The sequence below is a fragment of the Prionailurus bengalensis genome, chromosome B1, assembly GCF_016509475.1.
Source record: "Prionailurus bengalensis isolate Pbe53 chromosome B1, Fcat_Pben_1.1_paternal_pri, whole genome shotgun sequence".
Lineage (NCBI taxonomy): Eukaryota > Metazoa > Chordata > Mammalia > Carnivora > Felidae > Prionailurus > Prionailurus bengalensis.
Genome location: NC_057344.1, coordinates 201,600,595 through 201,626,219, shown reverse-complemented (window position 1 = coordinate 201,626,219; position 25,625 = coordinate 201,600,595). Strand labels below are relative to the sequence as shown.

At 52.0% G+C, this 25,625-nt stretch overlaps 1 long non-coding RNA gene across 1 annotated transcript; it reads right to left on the bottom strand.

The window, feature by feature from the left end:
- Positions 1-19,478: 19,478 nt before the first annotated feature.
- Positions 19,479-19,911, bottom strand: LOC122468540. The gene is made up of 2 exons (XR_006293273.1): positions 19,775-19,911; positions 19,479-19,689 (listed from the first exon to the last, which is right to left on the bottom strand). It is a non-coding gene; the product is annotated as an uncharacterized LOC122468540 (long non-coding RNA).
- Between the last annotated feature and the right edge of the window lie 5,714 nt (positions 19,912-25,625).

Sequence of the window (25,625 nt, the reverse complement as noted above, 5' to 3'; positions counted from 1 at the left end):
GTTCTGGGAAAAGTATGGGCTTTTGGGTCAGACACACTTAGAAGGGGTTTGGGAGGGCTTCCCGGAGGAGGTGACGTTGGCGCAGGCATGACTTGATCAGTGTGGCAAGTACGGAGGGGCAGCAGAAGTTGACAGCGGACACATGTGCCGTGCTAAAAGGGCTTTGGCCGTACCCCACATGTTGGTGTTTCCTCCGCCGTTACCCCCAGAACATACTTACGTGGGAGGTTACAGATGCTCTGTGGAAAAGGGGTTCCATGCAGAATTAGTTTGAGAAATTCCTCACCCTGGCGCTGAGCCGCGGAGACTCTCATGCCCCCAGAGGGGTTTCCTCTGTCTCTCCCTCCACACCTCCTTCCAAGAGAGCATGGGCCTCGAGCCGAACAGAATTCTATATTAAATGCTCCTAAAACATTCTGCAGAGCTGAGAACCTAGTTCGTGTGATTTACTACGGGACTTCCTAAACTTATTTGACAACTTATGTTTTCATAGAGGAGCCACGCTGCTTAACCCCGTTTGGTAAGTGCTGGTTGCCAAAAGCAGTGGAGAACCAGCAGGGGTGGGGTGGAGGCGCCTCGTGTCCGCTCTCCAGAAGGTTCCCCATGGCTCCAGTGTGAAAAGATGCTGGGGGGGGGGACAGCCCTGATGGAGGCTGTTGATGGGGGCGGGGGCCGCTCATTCTGCGCAGGAAAGGACTTTCTTGCTTTTCCTCTCGAGACCGCTGAGTGCACTGGGCAGCCAACATCTTTGTGATTTCCGCACAGGGCAGATCCGGGTGCCGGGCCCTCAGCTGACTCCTCCCGCTCATTTAGGATCGGAAGACACAGCTCCGAGCGACCGGCTGCAGGGGCCGGGGAGGGTCAGAGGGTCAGCTATTTCCACCTCCTGGTTTTTTACAAAAATAAGTAGTCATGGGTTTGCCCATGTTTTCAATCTCACCAGGGAGTGGAGGTTAATTCAGGAGGGAAAATACTCAAATGGCTGATTTATCCAGAGACTCATGAAAGACGCTAGTCGAGGAGGCTCCCCGAGGCAGGGGCATGAGGTGCACCAAGAGTGGGAGGCAAGTCTGAGCCTCGGTTTCCCCCTCTGTGTGATGGTCATGCATAATGTTCCTGTCCGCAGGGTTACAGGAGACGGAGAAGAAGGCCTTCGCCCTGAGAAACACAGGGACCCTGCAGATAAACGGCAAAGAGCACCAGCTTCCGGAACAGCAAGGTGACCTGCAGGGCAGTGGGAAGGGACTGTCACGGGGCCTCTTTTCTGCAGCCCAAGATGCCAGGGGACGAGGGACAAGGTTTCATGGCACCGGGAGGGGCGTCTTGAGCCTCGGTGGAGGTTAACTAGCTCACTGCAAAGCACCCACATCCACAAGCCCAGAAGGGAAGCCAGACCTGCCGTCCCCAGAGCCACTGCCTTCTGGTCTGTGACCCACACCCAGCTTCCGTTCTCTCCTTTGAGCATCGTTCAGAATCTTAGTAGGGCTTAAAGAACTATACCACCCACACTCACCCCCTGTGGTGTTAGGTCTCCTGACGGACAGCAGATAAAGGTGGAGATGGGGTCATGGCCACGCCCTGCACACAGCACAGGCCACATGGTGAGCCGGGAACGTGCCTTCACACCCCGTCAGGTAGTCCGCCCCCTCTTACCCTGTCATAGGAGTGTGGGGAGCAGAAATATCCCTCGGAGGCTTCTGTTTCTTGCCTTCAGGCCAGCCCCCTTTCCTTCTCTGAAGCAGAAATAGCAGAGAAGAAAACCTCAAGACTGTCAATAATGACTTACCCCATTCGCATCACAGTTTACAACAATAACGACAGGACACCGAAGTGTCCTCCCTGTCCGCATGGCTTCTAAACTCTGCAGAGTAGCAATGACCATCCCCTGAACGTGAGGGAACCCAGGCACAGAGATGCAACCACTGCCCCAGTGCTCCCCAGCAGGTGCGGGAGCCGGGACGTTCCCTCTCGTCCACGCTGCGTAATGCTCGTCGGGTGTGATCAAGAAAGCAACCCACGGAGGGATGGGGCCAAACCTCTGCACTGGGGGCAGGGGGCAGGGGGCAGGGCAGAGGGTTAACATCTGCGCTTGACTGAAGCAGCCTGGGCTTATATCTCAGCTCTGCCACTCACCTCCTCTGTGGCCATAGGCAAGTTAGTAACTTCCCTGTGCCTCAGTTTCCCCACTTGTAAAATGGAGATCATGATGATAGTCCTTACCTGTGGGCTGCAGTGAGGCTGCAATGAGCATGAAATGTATTAATATTCATGTTGTTCTTAAAACAGGGCCAGGTGCCCAGTAGTGCTGAGTGCCAGCCGTGATGACTGAACACAGAACTCTCCCCCACTGAAGCCAGATCTTGGGAGGGAAATCCAAGCTGTAGATTCCCTGTCCCGTTCATTGGTTTCCTTGGTTCCATCGACAGCACCTGAGCCCCTGCTACCATCAGGGCCCTGTGCCATGCTCGGAGTCTAGATGGCTAACAGGACACAGGCCCTGCCCTCAAGCAGCTCACAGTCCAATGGTGGAGGCTGAGTTGTATAGAAATAATTGCGACGATTCATTACAAGGGGTAGAGGTTACCCAACGACAGCCTGGACATCCTTGCATTCAGGGCTCAGTGTCAGAGTTTCCTAAACCAAACACGTGCATGTGCCCAGAACGGTGGAGAGGACTCAAAACGTGCCCTATATGATACACCTCTGATCCAACTGTTCCAACTCTCCAGCTCAAAGCTTCCTCCCAGACACGTCCATTTTGGCCTTCCCAGGGCGGGGGGATACAACGCTGGGCAGCGGCTCAGCAGGCTGCCTGGGCGATGATTTGGCAGTGCCCCAGCCAGGTCAGATGGGCTGAAGGACAGAGAAGGTCCCGGTAGCACTTGGCATCAGGGACTTAAGGCAGAGCTCAGGCCAGGAAGAGGCAGGGGGCCAGGGTGGCAAGCACATGTGGTAATGAGATGGTGTGCAGAACACCTAGCAAGATGCCAGGCATGCCGTAGGCACATAATAATGACGCTCTCCCTCATCCCCCCCTACGCATGGACTATGCTGCTGATAACCTAGAGTCTGCAAGTGAAGGACAATTCTTTCAGGACCCTGGAGAGCTCCCGGGGGGCCCCAGGTCAGTTCTGATTCCGTGTAATGAACACAGAAAACCGGGGCTCACCAAGGGCTTCCGGAATGGGAGTCTCGCGTTGCCCGGTTATGGCAAATACTATCACCATCGCAGGCTGCGGGAAGACACTCAGGAAGATGATGTGACTGTCCACTGAGTGGCTGTGCCGAGCCGAGGGCCGGGAGCACACACGGCTTCCGGTTAGAGCCTTACCTCCTGAGGGAGCCCTGCAGCACAGAGGGGAAGTCATTTGTTTCAAATTAGAGGAAATACTCCCATGTATTTTTTTTCGCGCTTCTCTCAAAATAAGTGCACGTATTTATTATTTTATCACCATCCTTGGCCCTTTGCTTCAGTTTCTTTATTAAAAGAAACTCTTTCCTGGCTGTCTTCTTAGCTTGCCCGGAAACTATCATCACAGAGACAGAGGTACTTGGGCGATGTTTCTCTGAAGCCTTTTGCCCTCACTCAGTTTCTCACGCAGGATTTGTACTTAGTCGACCCTGCCCTAAACAGAGCCACGTACACAGTGAGCTGGTCATTAGCACAGGGTGTTACTGCGAGGAGAACATTCCCACACACTTGAGCGCATCCATTAACAAGGAGAACACGGTGAGCGAGACAAGAGTGATGAAAACAGCGTGGCCAGCAGTGAAGCAGAAAGTCCACTCTCAGCAGAGGAGAGAGTTGATTTTGCATTTTGATTGGCGAAATTCACGGAGGGGAAAAATCCTTTCCAATAGGATTCTGGACCAGCCCAGACCTTTCATATTCAAATTTCAACAGGATATTTGGTTCTATAAACAGAACTTTCTTTGACAAAGAAAACCCACTCGGGGTGTCAGCAAGGTGGCGTGGAAGGTACAAGGGGCCAGAGTGACAGACGTGGTTCACCCCCCCCCCCCCCCCCCCCCCCGGCTCTGACATGGACAGGATCCTACAAGGAGACTGAGCAAGCAGCAAAGAGAAAAGTCATGTCCTTCATTTGGGAACCAGACCACAGCTTGGATGAGGCTTGTAACCGTGCTTTAGCAAAGGGCTCTTGGCTCCTGTGAGTTATACGGTTGATTCCCCAGCAAAGTCCGGGTCCTGGGTATTTGCACGAGAGCAGTCAGGGGCTTTGTTAAGGGCATGCGGCACCCCTCCCCCCGCTGCTTCTGAACAGTGAGGATGTTTGTTACAAGACGGTACCTGCGTCACACGGTTCCAGACAACCATGAGAAAAGTTAGACTGTTAAGGGCCGGGTCCCTGCATTTAGATACCACGGTCCTCTTAAAACTCTGGTACATTTACTTCTCAGATAAACCAACGTTGCAAAAGAAGTACTTTTCAATTTTTCTTAATGGGGGGCTGTTAGGCCCCCATGGAAACCCCCTTGCCCAATTTCTCGTCTCCTCTTGAGCCAGCTTTGCAGACCAGATGCCTCAGGGACAGTCGACGATTCTGTGCGGCCAAGGAGGGTGGTGGTCAGAGCACGGATTCAGGAGTAAGACAGCCCAGATTCGAGTCCCGGTGTCTCCACGGACGGCTGTGGAACCTCGAGCACGTGACCTACCCTCCCCGTGCCCCGGTGCCCTCCTCCAGGCACAGAGACGCCCGCTGTTCCCTCACTGGCTGCGACGGGCACTGAGCTGGGACGGGCGTCCGGGGTCCAGGAAGCCCGTGGGGTGACTGTTACTGCTACTGAGGTCAGCCCTCTTGTGTTCTAATCCTGCTTCACCTTCTGTACCTGGTGCAGAAGTCCTAAGACCTTTCTGAGTGCGCCTCCGCCTGGCTTGTTGTGACGGTCACGTGGGGAAGATCTTCACGAGAAAGTGACACCATAATTGGGACTTAGCTGTGGCTTCAGAGGAACCAAGGCCTGAGTTAAGCTCCTGACACATCTCTCTGTGGCTGCGGTGGGCACTGTCATCGCCCCCGTAACCATTCTCTCCTTCTTCATTAGGAATTGAACCCTGATTCTTAGCTGGGCACATGACCACCTGGAATAAATATGTTTCTCAGACTTCCTTGCAGCCAGATGGGGCCCTGTGACTAAGTTCTGGCTAATAAGGGCAGACCGAAATACGGCGTGCAACTTCTGGAGCATTCTCATAAAAGGAAGGCGCCTTTTTCATCTCTTTCTCCCTCCTGCTGGACGGATGCAGACAGGAGGGCTGGTGCTCAAGCAGCCACCTTGGGCTGTGAGGCAACAAGCTAAGGAAAGTAGAGCGATGAGATGGAAGGACTTTGGGCCCCTGCTGGTTGTGATACCTCCATACCAGCCCCAAAACACCTACCTTCTTATGTCACTCACGTGAGAAAGAAACCACTAGCTATACAGTCTCAATCACTGTTACTTAGGGAGTTTTCTGTTATGTGAAGTTCAGCCTGATCCTGATGGATACAGAGGCTTACTGCTTTTATTTTTGTATTTCTAAGAAGATCTGGTCATCTGTCACCTGAACTATTACAATAATCAGGGACAAACGAAAAAAAAAAACTGTTGTGCAGCTATTATGGAACAGACCCTTTGGTAGGGGACAATTATTTCGCTTTCAGAATAGATCGGGCCATCTCCATGTGAGAACTGCTCGCCTCACCCCAGAATGTTCACCAGCGACCTCCAGTCTCCTGATGTGGCTAGGCTCAGGAGCCTGATTCCCACACTGCCATTTACTGTGTGACCCTGGGCAAGTTCCTTGACTTCTCTGTGCCTTAGTTCTATCCCCACTGAAAAGTGGGGGTAAAAATATCAACCTCACAGGGTTGAGAGAGTTCAGAGACAATGCACAGGAGTTCCTGGCCCAGAGGTCAGAACACAGAAAATGTTAAACAAGCAGCTGTTGACAATGTTAGCACAGTACGTGAGCCCTCTGTGCCCGGCCTGGGTATTGCACTTGCCCTTGGCTCGTCTGTGTCCTGCTCCTTTGGGGCACCCTGGTTGGCCAGCATTATGTGCTGCATGGGCAGAGATGCAGGTCCCGGCAGTGGGTGCGGATCACGGAGCTCCCGGGGGGCAGCCACCTGTCTCATTTGGAGGTGGGAAAAGGGACTCTACAGGTGCTGGAACAGGAGGAAATGGCCCCATAAGGTCAGAGGCACTGAAATCACTACCACCTCCTTGGGTCTGTCTGGGAACAGGCCCTCTGCAAGGTGACATCTGCATTTTCAGATGCTCCCAAGTGACAGCAAACTCCTGAAACCTGAGTTGTGGCTGTCACTTTCCTGGGGCCCAGAAGGGTAACCGCACAGAGAAGGTTTCTATGCCTTGCATAGAAACGAGGCGGGACCCGGCGAGTTGGCACAACTTTTTGAACCACTTAACCATTTAAAAATTCTGTTTATAGGGGCGTCTGGGTGGCTCAGCCGGTTAAGCGTCCGACTTCGGCTCAGGTCACGATCTCGCGGTCCGTGAGTTCGAGCCCCGCGTCGGGCTCTGGGCTGACAGCTCAGAACCTGGAGCCTGTTTCCGATTCTGTGTCTCCCTCTCTCTCTGAGCCTCCCCCATTCATGCTCTGTCTCTCTCTGTCTCAAAAATAAGTAAACGTTAAAAAAAATTAAAAAAATAAAAATTCTGTTTATAAAACCAAATACCCAAATTTCCCCTTCTGCTGCAATTTGACACTGAGACTATTTAACCATTGTTAAAAATGGGGGCTCTGGACCCAGACCACCTGGGCTCAGACCCCCACTCCCATGGATTAGCTTTACATCATCAGCAACACGCTTCACCCACAGGGACAGCGGTTTCCTCTGTGTATGTTGGGGCACAATTCGCGGAGTTGTTGGAAGGCCTACTCGCACAACAGTACTGACCGGACGCCCGCTGTATGCTGGATGTGGCAGGCGGCAGGGCAGAGAACCCACAGGAATCCAGTTCTCCTGGAGTTGACGTTCTGGGGGCGGGGATTAGACTGAAACTTGTAAAGTACAGTGCATGGCACTTAGTGGACTGTTGGTGAGTGTGACTGTCATTTTAGTGGCTTTTTAAATTGGTGCATTTGCAGAACTCTATCCCTCGAGCATGTCGACGGGGGTCAGGTTATCCCCTGATCCCTGGCGAAGGAGGCAGGATGGTAATGAGGATCCCATTTTACAGACGGGAGGGAGGTGGGACGCTAGGAGGGTCGCTGCCTAGCTCAGGTCTAACAGGTGCACGCACGACCCTGCTTTCTCCTACCTACACGTGCATGCAGGCCCGTGTGTCACTGGGGAAATGAGGTCCAGGGGTGCCGAATGATGGCCCAGAAAAACACAGGCAGGAAGGCCAAGTGAAGTCTTGAAGCCAGGTCTCCTGGCCGTCAGCCCAGTGGTCTGTCCTGCTCCCCCACCTGACCCAGCCGCAGTTCCTTATGCAGAGGGGAGGGTTACAACTCTCAAGGTGTGTGCTCAAGTGCGACCCTATTAGTATCCTGTCTTAATCAACAAGCCATGATGCAGGAAACGCCCCCTGCCAAATTGTTCCAGGCCCCGGCTTGTCTGGGAGTGAGGACAGACAGGAAGGAATCACTGAGTTGCCGCTCACTTCCTAGGAAGAGGAAACGTGGCAAATGGGGATGACCAAACCCAGAGTTCCAGGACTTTCCTGGCCTGTCCCCATTTCTGTATCCACATGGCCAAGGCCTTGTAATCCATTCACTGTCTTGTTTTTGTTTTGTTTTGTTTTGTTTTGTTTTAGATGGTCACAGCTCATGGGTACGGCTCAGAACTCAAGGGGTACCCATGGGACAATGGTAAAAGCCAGAGCTAGCCTGCCTCTCTCATCCTGCAGCACCCACGTTCCTCCCTGGAAGCAACCACTGTTAGGAGGCCCTTCACCTGACCTTCCAGAGCCAGTCTGTGCATTTACACACACTTCCGTCCCCTGCATGGTGGCAAAATGGTTGCACTGCACTTTATTTGCTTCTTTTGTCCACTATGCTTTAGAGCTCCCTCTGCTGGCCATTTAGAGCCACCACAGTTTTGGGAAAGCTGCACCCTGTTCGCAGTGTGGACGGGCCACTGTGCGTTTAGCAGCCGCTGGTAGCAGATGCAGGTTATTCCTGGTCTTTGCACGCATGGCGCTCCATGCATGTGGAATTGGGTTGTTGGGTCAAAGGGCATGGGGATTTGTGGTCCACATGGGCCAGACAGACAGACCCTGGTGGGCACCATCCCTTCTGTGGTGCGCACCCATTTCGCACCTACCAACAGCATCAGACTCACCCTCTTCACAGAGATCCCTGCCTCTGGGCCCGGAGATGACAGTCCCACCTCCCTCTCTGCTCACATCCTCTATGGCTCCCTTGACTTGGGCATGAAGTCCGGGTCCCCTGGCCTGTCATTTGAGGCTCCAGGAGGCTGGGCCTTCACGCTCCCCCGGCCCTACATTCATCCAACGGATGTAAACGACACTGAGAGGGAGAGTCGATGTGGATGACGATCAGACCCTTTAAGTGTATTATCCCGTTTAATCTTTGGCATAACTCATCACCATGGTGACATCCACAGGTAGAGAAAGATGTTCAGGCAGGCCAATGACCCTCCTGTATGTCCACAGCAGGGCAGGGGCAGAAGAGACCCTCCACTGTGGGCTGCCTCCCCTTCCACCTCCCCAACAAACAGAAATCCTCTCCCCTCCGGTACAGCCTGACTTTAGACAGCCTCACCTTGCTGGGCCCGGCCCTGAATCTCCCCTGCCTCGGCCCCTCTCCAAAGGTCCAGCACAGCCAGCCGCAGACAGGACCCCATTTGGGAGTCAGCCAGCCCTCAGCTGATTCATTCGCTTAGGGGACAGACATAAGTACCAGGGTCGGAGGGAGTGCCAGGGCCCAGGCAGAGGCTGCAGAAACAGCGGTGGGTGACAGCTCAGCCTATGCGAGCTCTTGGTCAACACCAAGTCTTAGTTCCCTGGAGGGCAAAAACCATGGTGGTTGCTTTGCCCAGTACTCTCACCTTGATTATGGGAGATGGGAGCCTCGGGACAAAGACCTGAACCTCTCCCGCCTCCATTTTAACATCTGCGCGCTTGGCAACAAGCTCTAGCACCCACCGAACCGGGTTCCAATCCTGGTGACGTCCTTAACCACCCGCGGGGCCGAGATCGGGTTGCTGAACACCTTGGGTTTCTCACTGTGGAGATGGGACAATCCCCCGCCGCCCCCCCCCCCCCCACCGCCGGCGGCGCCCTGGGCGTACACCGGACAGGTGAGCACGGGTTCGCCGAGTCCAAGCTGGAGCCGGGCCGAGCGCCCCCAACGGAACTGCTCTTATGACCAGGTCTCCCGCTGACCGCTCGCACCCGTCTGCCCCAAGCAGCGCCCAAGACCGTCCCTGGCCAGATTGCAGGCCAGCTCCGGAGCCGGGGCCGCACCCGCTTCGGCACCGGCGGCCGCGGACAGCGCCGGACCCTGGCGGCGGACAACCCGCCTGGCCCCCGCGCCCGGGCACGCGCGCGGAGCGGACCCGGAGGGGCGCGGGCCGGGTCACGTGCCAGGGCCTGGGCCCGCGGGGCCGGGCCGCACCGGAGCGCGCCCACCCCGCCCCGGGGACGACCTCCGCACTCCCGGACAGCGGGGCGCGCGCGACGGGGAGGGGCGCAAGTTCAGCCACTGACCCGCAGCCTGGCCGCGGTCCCGCCGCGGGTCGCCCGGGACGCGGCCCAGCGCCAGCAGCTCTGGCTCCGCCCCCCCGGCCCCCGGCGTCCCGCCGCTCCGCCCCGCCGCTGCGGGTCCCCGGGCGCGGGCTCTGTCAGCTGGGAACCGCTTCGCGCAGCCAGGGGCCTGGGCGGGCGAGCAGGGCGAGAGTCCCAGCCGCGCAGGGCGCCCCGGGCTCCGGGCTTTCCCGGCAGCCGCGGACTGGGCGGGGTCAGAAGGCGGGCGGGGGGCGGGGCGGCGGGCCGGGCGAGCCCCTCCCCTCTGCTTCGGCAGGGTCCCTCCGCCCGCACCGCAGTTATATACGCGCGCCCAGTTGGCGAGAAGGAGCCAATCAGCGACGGTCATCTTTGAATTCTGTCTTTCAATATCGCTAAATCGCGCAAGAATACAGACGCATCAGCACGATGGCGAAAGTAGGACATTCAGAGCAACCCCTCTCCCGGAATCCCGCACCTCGAAGCCAACCACCTGTTAACCCATTGGTGCCTTAAGTAAACATTTTTTTTTTCCAAAATATAATTTCAAAGATAATTCCAAACATATAAAGATAGCCACGAGCTCCGCCTCTCCTAAGGGCAGCACAGCTCGATCGCGTATTCCCTTCTGGTTTGTGGCAGGTGACACGAAGGCGATCGGGGGCCGCACATACCCTCTGTGGGTAATTTTGAGGTTGCCTACGGGACGGCACAGCCTCTAGAGCCAGACGGTCTGTTCATCAGCCTACTTCTGCTGGGTAACCTCGGGCTGGTTTCCTCACCTCTCTGGGCCTGAATCTCTTCATCTGTTAAGGGGGGATAATAATAATGCATATTATTAGGCCCAGGTGTGGGATCAAAGAGTACTCCTAAAGTACATCAGAGGCACTCAATAAATAAGTCTGTTCTTATTTCTGAGGCCTTCTGCACGTATCAAGGGTGATAAACAATAATTGTGTGACAATATAATTTGGTCTTTTCCTACTCTGCGAAGCTCCCCACTCCATTCCCACGTTTCTGTTTTGTTTCGGCTTGTTTTTTTAACCAACCAAGGGCTTCAACAAATAAATAAGTCAGGAAAACTCTCTGTTGCTCAGTTTCTTCCCTTACAGAATAGAGGTAGCATTAATAGCATCACACGAATGCCTGGGGATTAAATGAAATGTTGGAGGCGTGCATGTATAGGATTGCTGAGTACCATGCCGGGGTGTGTGATGTCACCAGAGGCATACAGCTGCTCTTATCACTGGTGCTGCCTCATGCTCACAGGGAAGCCTCAGGGCTGAGCCAACATGGGCTGGGACTCCCGGCAGGACAGGAGCCCAGAGATCTAGATGCCGTCCCCTCTCTGCTCGGTGGAGGAAACAGCTTGCCTAAGTGAAGCTGCTTCTACCTCCCCACGCAGCCCCTCAATTCAGGCCAATTAAATGTAGCGAATACACAATGAGATCCCCTCCTTACGAAAATGAGTAAAACCTATTCCCCTAACATTAATCCTTGAGATTGGCCAGGCAAATTATGAAATAGAAGAACGTGCCAGACGGAAGTGAATCAGTGAGGTATTGAATCAGTGAGGTGTTGATAGAGGGATGACCCAGAAGTCTGGCCTCCACCGGGTACAACCACCTACAACAGGAGCTTCAAGTTCGAGGGTCTCATGCTGGTGCCAAGGACCAATGAACAAACCTTCCCATATCGGCTGCCTCTCGTGGTAAAACCGAAGGTGATGTAAATAAATAGTCTCTCCAGAGACCCTGTATCGAGAGGACTGCTCCCACGTGTGTCTGAGGAGCAAATCTGCCCCGCCCAGGAGGTAAGAAAACTTACCCATCAAAAGAAATTGCAATAGTTACAGTTTAGTAGCGCCCCCTGGAGCCTAGAAGAAGTACATGCAAATGCCCTGCGGAGAAAAATCTCTTCCATCCAGGCCTATCACCTTGTGCCATGTATGAGGTCATAAAAAACACAGAAAGTTCGGTGACCTGCTACTCCACACCTGTGAGGATGTCTAACCTTAAAAAGGCAGACCACCCCAGGTTTTGGCGAGGCAGACCACCCCAGGTTTTGGCGAGGATGTGGAAACACTGGACACTTGACATCCTGCTGGGGGTGGGGGCGGGCATGGAAAATGGTACGGCCACGTTAGAAAGCATAAACTTTCTAGGTTAAACACGTATGTCCACAGGATCTGGACATCGCATTCTTAGGAATGAGTCCCCAAGAAATGAGGGCATGCATCCACACAGAGACTTATACACAAGGGTTTACAACAGCTTTGTTTGTAACAGCCCCAAACTGGAAACATTCCAAATGGCCATTAACATAAAGGAACTGTGGTCCTTCCATGAAACGGGGTGTCCCTGAGAGATAAAGCAATACTCCTGGCACCGCAATGACCTGGACGAATCTCAAAATACCTGTGCCCGGTGAATCAAGTCCAAGGAGAATGCCAGGGATGAGGACTGGGGGGGGGGGGGGGAAGAGGCAGGAAGGAGGGGTCACAAAGGGGCTCCAGGAAACCTTCAGGGGGACGGATGTGCTCATTATCTTGACTGGGCCGATGGTTACACGGGTGTATAACGCTTCTCTGCGTTTTATATACATGTGCAGTTTATTCTCGACTCATTTTACCTGACTAAAGTCGTTATAGAAGTATAATGGGCAGTTTTAAGCAAAAGCGACTATACTGCACTTCTGAATTTATAAGAAACATAGGAGTGAAGTAACTGAGAAAGAACAGAGGAAGGCTGTGTGAGGTAGCCCGTGTTAGCTGAATGGCACCGCGGTCAGGAGAAATAGACAAATTCATAATTATAGTTGCAGATTGTTAAAATATTTTCTTTAAAGGTTTATCTGTTTATTTTGAGAGAGAGAAAAAAGAGAGAGAGAGAGCCAGGGAGAGAGAGAGAGAATCCCTAGCAGGCTCCGCACTGTTAGCACAGAGCCTGATGTGGGGCTCCAACCTGTGAACCGTGAGATCATGACCTGAGCTGAAACCAAGAGTCGGATGCATAACCAGCCGAGCCACGCAGGAACCCCTATAGTTTCAGATTTTTTGACACCACTCACTCTCTCAGTAATTGGTAGAAAAAGGAGACAAAAACCAGTAGGTGTTTAAGATCTGGAAAGCTCCATCAATGATTCTGACCTAATTAACATTACAGAATCCCCTCCCCAATAATAGTAAAGCTTGCATCTTTTCAAGCGCGAATGGAAAATCCACCAAGATTGAGCATGTGCCAAACCATAAAATCGAAGAGAACCCAAACCATACAGAGTATGTTTTCTGCTAACGGAAGGGTTAAATTATAACTTAGTAACAATAAGATGTCCAGATAATCCCCCAAACATGAGGAAATTAAGCAATACATTTGGCTTTTTAAGTTTATTTATTTATTTTGAGAGAGCCAGAGAGCATGAGCGGGGAAGGGGCGGAGAGGGAGAGAGAGAGAGAGAGAGTGGGAGACAGAGAATCCCAAGCAGGCTCCCCTGAGTCAGTGCACAGAGCCCGATGCAGGGCTTGAACTCACAAAACCGTGAGATCATGACCTGAGCTGAAACCAAGAGTTGGACACTCAACGGACTGAGCCACCCAGGTGCCCCAAGCAACAGGTTTCTAATTAATACATCAGTCAAAGAAGAAATCAAGGGATTGATTGGAGCCAAAGTATTTAAAACTGAATGGTAACACATAACTGGGTCTATAAAATGAGTGATGTTTACTTTATAAGGTTAAACAAAAGAAACCCAGACGCTAGGACTGCAGTATTGAACAGCAACCTTGTAACCAGGGAGAGCAGTGATCAAGGTCAAACCATTTATTGCTGGAGGCGATGGCTGAGATATGGATTAATTAGAGCTTTGTAAGGTAAATGCGGTAAAATTTCTAGGTCAATCGCTGAAAATACGGAAATCATGTAGCTTTCAAATGGCGGGAAATGGAATATGACCAAAGGCTCAGGCAATCCCAGAAACGAGCACAAATGGAGAAAAAGGAGAAGCAAGGAAAAGTAAGACGAGTAAAAACGCAAGATCGGAAATAGCTCCCAAAACACTGGTGGTCACAGTCCGTGTAGACGAACAAGCCGGCGGGCAGGCTCAGACAGTATTGGACTGGCAACGGTACAAAACCCAACGAACTGTATGCTCTTCGCTTGGGATACATCTCAAGTGTGAAGACGACGCAGGAGGGTGGAAGGATTTACCAAGCTATGGAAGGCTGTGGTAGCTTTCACCAGTGGACCAAATAAAATTTCGATCAGATCATCATGGGGGTAAAGAAGACGGCCACCCAGTACTAAATTCGCCAGGAAGAGGCCACGCTTCTAGAGCTGCATGCATTTCGCAGGAAGCAAAAAGACAGAACCAGAAGGAGAAAGCGACGAATCCGCTATCTCGGCGGGGACATTCTGACACGCGTCTTTGCAACATTTTCTCTGTTGTGAGAAAATATGCATCGCGTCAAGTTTAGCATCTTAAACCACTTAAAAGGTACAGTTTGGTGGCATTCGGCACATTCACACCGTGGTGCCGCCGTCCCCATCGTGCGTCTCCGGAGCTTCTTCCTCTTCCCGAACTGGCACTCTGTCCCCAGGAAATGCCCACTCCCCATTTTCCACCGTCCCCAGCCCCTGGCACCCACTCGCCATTCTGCCTTCTGTCTCTGTGAATCCGGCGACGCTAGTATTCATGTGAGGGGGGTCATCGCCTCTGTGACTGGTCTGTCTCACTCAGCATAGTGTCACCCATGTGGTGGCAGGTGCCGGGATTGCCTTCCTTTTTAAGAGTGAATAATATTCCCGTGTGTGTGCGTGTGTGTGTGTGCGTGTGTGTGTGTGTGCATCCCTCACGTACGATGTATCCGTTCATCTACTGATGGACACTGCGATTAAGGCTGCGATTAATGCTGTTTGTGAACCTCAGTGTACAAATACCTGTTCAAGTCCCTGCTTTCGTTTCTTTCGGGGGTGGACTCAGGAATCTTACTGCATCACACGGTGATTCTCTGTTTAATTTTTTGAGACACCCCCAGAGCATCTTCCACAGCGGCCGTACCATTTTATATTCACAGCCACAGTGCACCGATGTTCCTCACATCCTCACCGGCACTTAATTATTTTCTGCTTCTTCTGGATAGGAGCCATCCAAACGAGTGTGAAATGTCAGCACTTAATAATTGATAGACCAGCTTGTAAAAAAAAAAAAAAAGACAGCCGGTAAGGATAGAGGACATTTGAGCAACACAACTAATTAGCTTTACTTAATGAAGGTATACAGAATCTTGTACCTGTCACATAAAGAACTGTTACAGTTTTTAAAAAACTTTTTAAATGTTTTATTTATTTTTGACAGAGAGAGAGACAGAGCACAAGCGGGGAGGGGCAGAGAGAGAGAGAGAGGGAGACACAGAATCCGAAGCAGGCTCCAGGCTCCGAGCCGTCAGCACAGAGCCCGACGCGGGGCTCGAACTCACGGACCACGAGATCATGACCTGAGCCGAAGTCGGACGCTCAACCGACTGAGCCACCCAGGTGCCCCAAGAGCTGTCATAGTTTTAATAAAGATACCATTTACGGGAGCAAAATAAAATGAGAAATGCATCTATTGACAAATAGGCGGGATCTTTATACAGAGAATCTTTCAATGTTTATTTATTTTTGGGACAGAGAGAGACAGAGCATGAACAGGGGAGGGGCAGAGAGAGAGGGAGACACAGAATCAGAAACAGGCTCCAAGCTCTGAGCCATCAGCCCAGAGCCTGACGTGGGGCTCGAACTCACGGACCGCGAGATCGTGACCTGGCCGAAGTCGGACGCTTAACCGACTGCGCCACCCAGGCGCCCCTATACAGAGAATCTTAACTCCATAGTGAAAGATGTTTAACAAGAGCTACGTGAGTAGAGGGATTCATCAGTGGAGGACTTGATATGACACATCATGTCTCTCCCAGTTGTGTGATCGATTTAATGCAGTTCTGATCAAAATCCGAATAAGGTTCTTTGCAAAATTTGCCTTTCTAATTCCAAAGTGGATATGGAGAACAAAGGGCTAACAACAGCTTCAATGTCCCTAAAGAAGATGGCCAGGCGGGGAGGACTTGATTTGGCAAATATCAGGACTTAGTATAGGGGCGCCCGGGTGGCTCAGTCGGTTGAGTGTCCGACTGTTGTTTTCAGCTCGGGTCGTGAGCCCAGGGTTGTGAGATCAAGCCCTGTGTTGGGCTCTGTGCCGGCAGCATGGAGCCTGCTTGAGATTCTCTCTCTCTCTCTCTCTCTCTCTCTCTCTCTCACTCACACTCTCTCTCTCTTTCTCTCCCTCTGCCCCTCCCCCTCTCCTGAGCTGGTTCTCTCTCTCTCTCTCAAACAAACAAACGACTTACTATAATGCTAAAGTAGTTACAACAGCATGATATTGACACAGAAACAGACAAATAGACAAAAGAAACAGACCATGGATCCTGCACGCCTGATACATATCATAGGTGATACTGTAGCCCCTGTGAGAAAGGAAGGGGTTTTACATAAGCGATGCTTGGACAACCGGCTATCCCCACGAGAGGGGAAAAAATACAACAGGACCTCTTTCTCTCACTGCCCATAAAACTCAACAGCAGGGGCCTTAGTCTCGAAGTAAAACTTAAAACTTAAAGTAAAACTTTAAAACATTCAGAAGGGAATATAAGAGAATATTCTTAAGGACTCTAGATAAGGAAGGATTTCTTAAAACACAAAAAGCACAGATCCTACAGGAAAATACTGAAAACAGGGACTATATTATAACTAATATTAAAAATTTTTTAATGCTTTATTCTTTTTTTTTTTTTTTTTTTTAGATACAGAGAGACAGAGTGCAAGCAGGGAGGGGGAAGAGCGAGCTGGAGACGCAGAATCGGGAGCAGGCTCCAGGCTCTGAGCTGTCAGCACAGAGCCCAACATGGGGCTTGAACTCATGAACCACGAGTTCATGACCTGAGCTGAAGTTGGATGCTTAACCGACTAAGCTACCCAGACACCCCTAAAATTAATATATATTTTTAAATTTATTTATTTTGAGAGAGAGAGAGAGAGGGAGAGAGACAGCATGCACATGAAGGGGGAGGGGCAGAGAGACAGAGAGAGAGAGAGAGAGAATCTCAAGCAAGGAGACCCTGAGATCCTGACCTGAGCTGATATCAAGAATCAGACACTTAACTGACTGAGCAAACCAGGTGCCCCTAAAGTTAATATTTCTACTCACCCAATAGAATGCTACAATAATATAAATACAATATTATAAAGGAAACTACAATAATATAAGACGGTAAGCCCTTAACTGAATGGAAGTATGTGCAGAACATTTGCCCAACAAAACATAAGTATCCAGAAAATATAAAGTATCCCCGAAAAGCAATAGGAAAAGACAACCCAAAAGAAAAATGGGCGGGATACGTGAACAGGCCACGTTCATGGAGAGAAAGTATGAAAAGCCAAAAACATACAAAGAACTTCTGTCAGAGAAATTCACACATTACATTGCTCGGAGACACCAGTTCACTCTCACCAGGTTGGGAAACATCCAGCCAAGACCGCAGGTTGGCAAAGACGGAGAGGAACTGGGTTTCTCATGGACCGTTGGTTGGATACTAAATTGGCATGAACATTTTGGACCACTGTTTGGCAATATCTTGTAGAGTTGGAGACGTTCACGCCCCATGCCTTTTAGCAATTCCAGTCCAGCAGTGTGTCCCTAGGAGGGACATTTGACAAGATCTGGAGACATTCCGTTGTCACATCTGGGAGGAGGGTGCGAATGGCATCTGGCAGGTGGAAGCCAGGGACAGCCCCCTCGACAAAGAATTATCCCACCCAAAATGTCAGTAGCACTACTGTCGAGAGATCCTGATGGACAAACCTCTTATCTACGCGCATCGGGAGGTATGAATGCAGATGTCTGTGGTTGCGCTGTTTAAATTTTTTTTAAAAAATTGCCAGAATGTCTATTCGCAGTTCAGCTTCATGTTTCAAAGTGGATGCATTTTTTAAAACTCAATGTGAAATAAGAAGAAAAATATGGGAGAATAGAGAGAGATATGACACCATGCAACCACGCATAGGGAATCAGGGAAAAGATAAAACACATTTGAGAAACACGGTTACCAGTTGGGGACAGGCACATAGGACAAGACTCATGTTCTATTTCTTAGGTTGAATGGAGGATACAGGAATGTTTATTTGATAGTTTTTTTAATTTATTTTATTTTTTGATTGTATTTATTTTGAGGGGAGGGGGGAGAGAGAGAATGTGAGCGGGGTAAGGGCAGAGAGAGAAGGAGAGAGAGAATCCCAAGCAGGCTCCATGCTGTCAGCACAGAGCCCAACACGGGGCTCGAACTCACAAGCCTTGAGATCATGACCTGAGCCGAAGGTGGACGCTTAACCGACTGAGCCACCCAGGGTGCACCTATAATCTTTTATTCTTTGAATATAGCAAAACCTTGAAGTAATGAATCTGATGGGAACACAAATTCTGATTTAACAGTTACTGACGGAGTCCTGTCCTCTGTCGAGCCCCTATTCTAAGGATAAAGGGCCACTAACATTTCTTACCGTGTGCAGGGGCTACCATCACCCAAAGCTCACTCAGGTCCCTGTGGGGTTACCGGTGCAGACAGAATTTCACTGTATTTTTGTGTGCATGTGCCCCCCCACCTTTTTTTAGGCAATATAGAGACGCCACTGACATTTTTGGAAACCCCCTTACTGGGCTTTGGAAAAATACATATGTTATATATATATATTACTTGGCATTCTTGAAATATTTCATACTCAAAACATTTTGTAATAGTTGGAAATTGGTCTCCTTAAACGTATTTTGTAAGGTCACGCTTCCCAGGCAGATCACGTTTTTATTTTTTGTGAATCAACAATGAATGATAGCTGTCCGAGCTTTCTTGAACGAAAATCTAGGCTACAGCGTGCTCTAGGTGCCATGGAGACCAATCTAACCAAGAACGAAAGGCAGAAGCTGTATTAAAAAGACAAAGAAAGCGAGAGGGTCTGGCTACATACTTGGCTATATAACGTGGCAACAGATGCCACGAGCAAAGTCAAGAGATGCAAGAAAGGTCTGGAAAAAGTGCTTGAACCCCGAGAACCAGCAGAGGAGTATCTGCTCTGCTGAGAACACTTAAAAATGGACAAAAGGGAGCACGCTCGTAAGTATGGAGAACAATCCTGATGATAAACATGGTTTGAAAAACACAGTTTCCAGAGGGGAGGGAGCGGGGTGGTGGAAGAGATAGGTGAAGAGGCGGGGGCGCCTGGGTGGCTCAGATGATTAAGCGTGGGACTCTTGATTTCAGCTCAGGTCATGATCTCACCGTTCGTGGGTTCGAGCCCCGCGTCGGGCTCTGTGCGGACAGCTCGGAGCCTGGAGCCTGCTTCACATTCTGTGTCTCCCTCTCTCTGCCCCTCCCCCACTCACACTCTGTCTCTCTCTCTCTCTCTCAAAAATAAATAAACATTAAAAAAATAAAAATAATAGCCCTGTGATAACGTTTATGGTGACATGTGGAGACCACACGTGCTGTGGTGAGCACTGAATAATGTATAGAATTGCCAAATCCCTATATTGTACACCTGAAGCCAATATGACATTATATGTCAACTATACTTCAATAAAAATTTAAAAAAAAACCCTGGAAACACTCCCCCCGCCCCCGCCCAAAGGACAAAAGCAGAAGCCCCGACTAAAAATGGACAAAGGGTAAGAAGCCAATTCTCAAAAGAGCACCTCTAAAGTCAAACATATATTCAAGTTCTCCCCGATTCCCCAGTAGGCAGGGAAATGCAAACCAAAGTCACAAGGACAGATCACTTCGCACTCATCAGGATGGCAACGTTTACAGCATGCCCTGGCATCGGTTGATGGTGGGAACTGGGTGCATCGAGGCAGAAGGGTCAGGTGTCACAGAATCTCGGGAAGGGAATCTGTCAGCATCTATTAAAATAAAAGTTTAGGTCTTCAAACCAGTAACTCCACTCCTGGGAATCCAGTCTGTGGGAAGACAAATACTGACACTGACCAGGATATTTCCTGCCCATTGTTCTTAGCCGGCAAGGGCAGGGAGAAGGCGCACATCGTGGGATGTCTTCAGCCTTTCAAAAGAATGAGGCGAGTTCCCCAAAGAAGCTAGCACGGGTTTCAGCAGGTGTTGGTGAGCCTGAAAAGTAAGAAGCAGGGGCGCCTGGGTGGCACAGTCGGTTAAGCCTCCGACTTCAGCCAGGTCACGATCTCGCAGTCCGTGAGTTCGAGCCCCGCGTCGGGCTCTGGGCTGATGGCTCAGAGCCTGGAGCCTGTTTCGGATTCTGTGTCTCCCTCTCTCTCTGCCCCTCCCCCGTTCATGCTCTGTCTCTCTCTGTCCCAAAAATAAATAAAAAATGTTGAAAAAAAATTAAAAGAAAAGTAAGAAGCAGTTAAATGTGATTAGGAGGGATTCTTTTTGTAAGACGCTGACCCCCAAGCTCCCCTGTGGGTGCGTGTATGTGTGTGAATGCACGTGTGTAGGTACGTAGCGTATACTTACGGGTGTCTGTGGAGAAACATATGGGAGAAGGTAAGCCAGGGGGTTTTCAGGGGCCACCTCATGGGGGATGTGCTGTGGAAATGGGGAGGGGGAAGCGTCCAGAACAAAACCATCGTGTTTTTATTACGCCCATTCATGTGAATGTATCTGCACACGGGAGAGGCACGGAGGCCTGGTCACCCGAAGGCTCTCGGGGGTCACCCCGGTGTGGCGAGATTCAAGGTGACCTTTGTTGTCTTCCTTTATATCCGCCTGTACTGTTTGAATTCTTTACAATAAGCATGCATTATTCATAGAACCAGAAATAGCCCACAGAAAGCTGTTTTCCTTGAATGGTGTAGAGGAGAAGAAAGAGCATGTCCTGGCCTAGGGACGCTGCGCCCCAGGAGGCCGGACTCCCCGGCCCGGAAAGGGATGCAGAACTTGGACACTCTGCCCGGCCTCCCACCCCTCATGGCTGGTCCACCTTGTTTCTGGAGGGAAATCCGCAGGCCCTCGGTGCCCACCCCGGGGCCAAGCCCTGTCCCGTGCAGGAGACTCCTTGGGCAGCTGCCTTCGTGATCATCCTGTTTCTTTAAAAAATAAACTTTTTGTATCGAGATCACTGGACACTCACATGTAAGAAACAACAACGAGCCAGTATACCCTTCACCCGGTTTCCCTCAAAGGTAACACCTTGCAAACCTATAGATTACAACATCACAAACCAGGCAACCGACGTGGATAGGATCCACCCACCCACCTCAATCAGATTTCCGTGGCTCTACCTGAGCTCACGCGGGCGCATGTGTGCGCGAACTTAGTTCTGTGCGATTTTATCACTCGTGTAGACTGGCGTGTGCACCGCCACAGGGTACCTTCGGGGTAGAACCCAGTGCCGCCCCGCTACCCCTTGATAGACACGGCCACCACCCTCCCCCTCCCCAACTCCTGGTGCCACGCATCGGTCCTCTATTTCTATAATCCTGTCGTTTTGATAAAGTTCTATAAATGGAATCACGCAGCTGTTGAGCTCAGCATAATTCCCATCGTCATCTTTTAGGATCCAAGCGTGAGCTGATGGCAGCGTGGGCTTGGGGTCGGAGACCTGGCTGTAGTTTCCAGATCCTTTTGTCTGAGTGTCCTTTGTCTCTTCCAGAAAATGAGAGTAACAGCGCCTGCGGGGACACGGAGGGAGGTAAGCTTTTCCGCTACGAATCCCAGCAGTGTTCAGTGCACGCACTGAATAGCCTCACTCTTTTAGGTGCGCCATGATCACATGCCCAGGTCCTATTCTTCCCATCACTCGGATGGTGGCACGGGGGCCAATGGTGGAACCAGGACTCACATCCCAGAGTGTCTGGGAGGTGTGTGTGTGGGGGGAGGGGTGGCACCATTTCTATTCGACAGGGAGGAAGGAGACCTAGGCTCAGAGCACTGATGGGACTTGTCCCAGGGACACAGAGCTCCCCGCCCCTCGCCTGGCACTGGTTTTGCTGTGCCCCCTGCCTCAGGGCATCTTACCAGCAGTGGGGTAGTTTTCTGCTACTCAGGAGATGCAGAGAGCCCGAGCAGTGTCGGCCACTGTGGAAGCCAGGTCTGCTGGTTCCGATCCCCAACTCAGCCACTGAGTTGGTGCCCTGAGGCAAGTTATTGAACCTTTACATTCCTCGGTGTCTAAGGATAAGGAGGGAGGGATTGAAATGGGTTAATTTCTATAAAGCTCAGACAGTGCCCAGCACACAGTAAGTGCTCAGTAAACGTGAGTCGTTATTATCAATGTGATGGTTTATTTATCCCTGGAAGCAGTTGCATTCTGGCTCTCCTGGCTGTGAGACCCTGCGCGAGCTACCTAACCTCTCTGTGCCTAGGGTGGTTGTGCAGATTAACTAAATTAGTACACGCAGCATACCTGCATCAGTACCTGTTTGGAGCAAGCTTGACCAGCGTTTGCTCTTGTCATGGGTACCCCTCCCCCAGCACCGCTCACCACCCAGAAGGCAAGTCTTACAAGTTGGATCAGCCTAGTTGGGGCGGGGGTGCCGCTCAGAGGGTTCTGACCTGTCCTCCTGGGACCGTGGGTCAAACTGCCCGGATTCTGACCCTCAGCCTCCTTCGTCTCAGCCAATGCCACGGTCTCTTGCCTCCACCTTCCCACCCAGCCTCCATGCAGATTCCAGGGCTGCCAACCAACTCCAGGGGCGTCATGGCCTGTGCCAAATTCCTTGATGACCAGAAGTCCCAGTGAGGCTTCCAGGCTCCTTGTGATCTGGTCTTGCCAGCCTCTTAACCTCGTGTGCTCCCTACGGGGCAGCAGGCCTGGAATCCACGTCTCAGTCTTTGTGCCTCTGTGGTCCCTCTGCACATGCTGTTCCCTCTGCCTGGAAGGCCTGCTTCCTCCCTCTTTGTCTAGCTGCAGTGCACATGTCTCCTCCTCCAGGAAGCCCCTCCGGACTCCCTGAAGTGGTCCCAGGAGCTCCTTCCCTGGCACTCGTATAGTCAGGGTACCCCATCATAATGCTCCACTGTGGTCTCTCCCACTGACCCATGAGCCACGGGGCAGAGACAAGCTGTCTCCCTGCCATGTCCCTGCTGCCTGGGCAGAGCATCCCTGTGCAGTGGGTGCCTGTCTGTGTCTGCGGGATCCCTGATGGAGCTGGCGGGGCCTGCCTGCCCTTCTGTACTTGACCAGGCCTCCTTGAATCCGGTCACTCATGGCCTTCTTCCAGAACTCCTGATGGCTCCCTTCCCACCGGAAGGTCAAGTCCAAACTCAGGACCTTCACACTGCTGTTCACTATCCCTGGAATATTCTCGCTTCCTCTTTGTCCAGCTAGCTGAGGCTCAGGGCTGACTTCCTCAGGGAAGGCTCCCGGACCTCAGACCACGCCAAGCTCCACATGATGTGCTAGCCTCACACCTTTCCCCCCTCCTCTGGAATGATCACAATTGTAGTTAATAATTCTGTGACTTACAATAACATCCTGGAACCTGAGAGGGTGGCCTTACTTGGGAAAAGGGTGATTAGATGTGATTAAGTTAAGGGTCTTGAGGTGAGATAATCGTGGATTAACTCGGTAGGTCCTAAATCCACTGACAAGAATCTTCATAAAAGAGGAGATGGGGGGCACCTGGGTGGCTCAGTTCGTTGAGCGTCTGACTTCAGCTCAGGTCACGATCTCACCGTTTGTGAGTTCGAGCCCCGCATCAGGCTCTCTGCTCTCGGCACAGAGTCCACTTGGGATCCTCTGTTCCCCTCTCTCTCTGCCCCTCCCCTGCTTATGCTCTCTCTCTCTCCCAAAAAATTTTAAAACAGAAGAGGCATGGACAGAGGAGGCAGCCACAGTCACGGGAAGCCACATTTGAGTGATGTGGCCACAAGCCCAGGAGCATCTGGAGGCCCCAGAAGCTGAAGAAGGCAGGAAAGAATTTCCCCTAACAATTTCTGGACTAGGGACTTTTACCCTATAATATTACGAGAGCACACATTTCTGTTCTTTTAAGCCTCCTGGTCTGTGGTATTTTTATTTTTATTAAAAATTGTTTTGAGTTTATTTCGAGAGACAGAGCACAAGCAGGGGAGGGGCAGAGAGAAGGAGCGACAGAATCCCAAGCAGGCTCTGCACCATCAGCCCAGTGCCTGATGCGGGGGCTCGAACTCACAAACTGTGAGATCGTGACCTGAGCCGAGATCAAGAGTCAGACGCTTAACCGCAGGAGCCACCCAGGTGCCCCTGGTCTGTGGTAATTTATGATGGCGGCCTTCAGGAAGTAGCAGAGATCCATATATATATTAGGTCATTTAATCCCCGCCCAAACCCACTGATTATCACTGTTTTAAGGTCCATTTTACAGACGAGGAAACTGAGGAAAGCCAAGGGCCAATCACTTGCCTAAGGTCACCAGCTAGTAAGTGGTCAAACCGGGATCCCTCCCCCGACCCCCAACAGCTTGGTCCCAGCAGAGGCAGGCTAGTGGGCACTGACTGCTCCCCGTCTGGAACGCAGCAGGAACCCCTTCCCCAAGACCCTCAAACGTGGACGGCCTGTCGAGGGGATGGGAGCTCAGCACATCTTCGAGAGCGGCATCTCTGAGAAGAACGTTTGTCCTCTTGGTGAGCTGAAACCCGCCTCCCTGCGACTTTGAGGTCTGGGCTCACGAACTTTATGAGTCTCAGGGTACCTGGAAGGCTGTTCTGGACAAGTTTGGACCCTTGGCTCCCACCTTGCTACCTGCTGTGGATCCTGGGACCCGGGGCCTCCTCATCCCTAGCGAGGAGAAAGTGGTGGTGCCTGCCTCTCGGGTGGTCCGGAGGGGTGGTTCAGACACAGCAGATCAGCACACTTCAAATACGTAACTCTGACGTTGTCCCCACAGACCACTTTCCCTGGTGAGACGGGCTCAGGATCAACTCCAAATTCTTTCCCATAGCCAGAGACCCTACAGCTCTGGCCTCTACCTGTCTGGTCACCCTCCTCTTGGCCATTCATCTCACCTGTCTGTAGCTCGGAGACACCCCCCTCTTTTAGATTCTCAAATAAGCCACACTTTCCTGCGATCAAGGTGCTTTCTCATGCTTATGTGAATGCTCCTGCCTTCCTTTTCTTTGCTAGAATATAAGCTCCGGGAGGGCAGGGCCTTCCGTCTGTTCACTGCGGTATCCCTAGATCTTAATGGCTCCCTGGTACATAGTAGGTGCCCAATTAAATATGTGTGGAACGGAACTGAATGAATGGATCTTTGCCTCACGAAATCCTACCCTTCCTTCAAGCCTCGGCTGGACATCACATTATTCGTTCCACTATTTTTTGCTGACACGGGTTTGCCTCGCGGTGAAGGCTGTCAGCTCTGGCGTGAGACTCCTGGCTCTGCCTCTGGCTAGCCGTGTCACCTTCCACACTTCCTTTCCTGGGACCTGGGACCCTGAGAGTTCCGTGTGTACAAAGGCGCAGGTCGTGTCTTCCCTGACCGCCGATGGCCTTCGATGCCCACCGTCCCAGGTGAGGGCAGGGACGGGCTTCCCGGGGCCTTCAGCCCGAACTGGAGCTGGCAAGCCCCTCCCCAGGGCGGCTCCCACCCGCCCGGCGCCGCGGCCCTGCGCCTCGCCGGGCGCTCAGCCGCGGGACCCCGGCCCTTCCCCGGCGCGGGCCTCGGGGCCAAGTGCGCACGCTCAGGCCTCCCCGCACCTCCTCCGGCTGCCGCCGAACGGCTCCCGGCCTCGGCCCCGGGCGGGGGCGGGCGAGTGCCGCGCCTTCCCTCTGACTGGCAGGAGGACGGGCCAATCGGAGGGGCGGCCCGGGGAGGGGCGGGGCCGCGCCGCGAGCCGGGCGCCGGGTGGTCGCCCGAGCTGCAGCCGGGAGCGTGCGGCACGC